General features: G+C 55.3%; 1 protein-coding gene across 1 annotated transcript in view; it reads left to right on the forward strand.

The window, feature by feature from the left end:
• The window catches only part of LOC102369347 (long-chain-fatty-acid--CoA ligase ACSBG2-like), a 45,851-nt gene that overhangs the window by 23,586 nt on the left and 20,490 nt on the right, over positions 1 to 1,775 (forward strand). The gene's annotated exons all lie outside the window — the stretch shown is intronic.

A 1,775-nucleotide genomic window follows, 5' to 3' on the forward strand; every position in this document is an offset into this window, starting at 1 on the left:
CCACCCAGCAGTTCAGAGCCGATCACGTCCCCCAACCTTCATGCTGTTGGGTGGAAAAGCTGAGCTCTGTTCACTTCTGCTTGGACAGGTTCTCTCTCCCACTGCCTGTCCTGGGAACTCTTCGCCACCCTTGGGCCAGGCTAAAGGCCCTGGACCTGAACACGGGTGACAGAACTGCAGGCTGTTCTCAATGGGGTTTTCTTGTTTTGGACTGATTCCTCCTCCTGTCTGCTAAAATAGCCCTCCAGCACACCCTGGCATTGCACTGGCCCTTTTCTTGGCCACATCACCCACAGCCATGCACAGCTCCCCATCCAGCCCAGTCCCTCTCCTCCTCCATGGCCTCTGCTCTGTGTTGTCTGCACGCACGTCTGCATGAAGAGGAAAACTTCTTCACTGTTGGAAAAGGGGGCAGGGGAACAGATGCTCAGGGAAGCTGTGGGCTCTGCACCACTGCAGGTGTTCAAGAAGAGGCTGGATAAGCCCTGGGCAGGGATGATCTAGGAGGAGCAGTGCCTGGAGTCAGCTGTGATGAGCAACAGTTGGCAGCCTACACACATCACTTGGGGATCACGGGAAGGACTCTGCAGCCCAGAGCATGCAGAAGTCAGAGAGGATGGTGCCGAGCTTCTGGAGAATGAAGCAGGGCTCCACACCCAGGTTGGATATGGAAAGAGAAGTGCATGGAGGGGCTGGGAGGACAGAAAGGGGAGTCCTGGGTCTCCAATTAGAAGTTGTGAGGGGCAGATTCTGGTTGCTGCTCCCAGGCTGTGGGGAAGAGTGGGGGGTATGGTTGTCCCAGGCTTCTGGGTTTTGCTGTGGCACATGGGGCCAGGAAGGAATAGTTTCCTCTTTTGCTCTTGCTCTCAGTGTCAGGGTTTGGGGATTTTTTTTCTACTTTCTTTACAAGTTTTTTATGCTGGCTACAACCCAGGCTGGAGACTGTGCCTGGGATAGGCAAATGTTCCTTTTGGGAATTAAAAACCTGGAGGCTCCTGGCTAGAGGGTCTTGCCTCCCCACTCAGGCTCAGACCGATGGCCACATTTGGGTTCAGGAAGGAATTTGACTTTACAGTCAGGTTGCCCTGTATTCTGGGGGTTCTTGCCTTGCTCTGTAGTGGGGGATATGGCTCTCTTCCTTGGGTCCCTGGAGTGCGTTTCACAAGCTACTTCCTGTCCTAAGACAGGCAGGACATGGAGGGTGCCCTTGTGGCGGGCCAGTAGGGGGCGCTCCTGTGTTGAGCCGCCCATCTCCCTGCGCCGCCCACCTTCCCAGCTCCGAGTGCCTCCCTGGGGTGCCTCCCGTCCGGCCGACCCCTTCCCTGGAGCACACCCGCTAGCCTGGGGTTCCCGCTGCCACCATCCAAGGCTCTGGACTCACTTCTGGCTCTGTGCACCTTGGAAAACACAGGCCTGATCGTCCAATGGGTGCTAGACCCAGTACAAGCACTTGGGGCACTTCCCCAAGTCAGGGGCTGATTAGGAAGCCTCCCTTAGTCCACAGACCTAAGGGGCCTCCTTGGCATAATTTAGACCCACCCTCAATAAGTCTCCCACACCGGTCACAAAGGAGAACTGTATTGATTACAGGGGTAGGGCGGAAATAGGGTAAAAGGTAGAGCAGTATCAGAGGAATATCAGAGGAATCCCATAGAGCAAACCAGGGTGGCTGAGGTAGCCGTTTGATCTCGCATCTGAGTTACTGTAAGCTAAATATCTAGTCGGATCTCGAGTAGCTTACTCACACGCATCATCCAGAGGTGGTTGGAGTTTCC

The sequence above is a fragment of the Alligator sinensis genome, unplaced genomic scaffold, assembly GCF_000455745.1.
Source record: "Alligator sinensis unplaced genomic scaffold, ASM45574v1 scaffold206_1, whole genome shotgun sequence".
Classification (NCBI taxonomy): domain Eukaryota; kingdom Metazoa; phylum Chordata; order Crocodylia; family Alligatoridae; genus Alligator; species Alligator sinensis.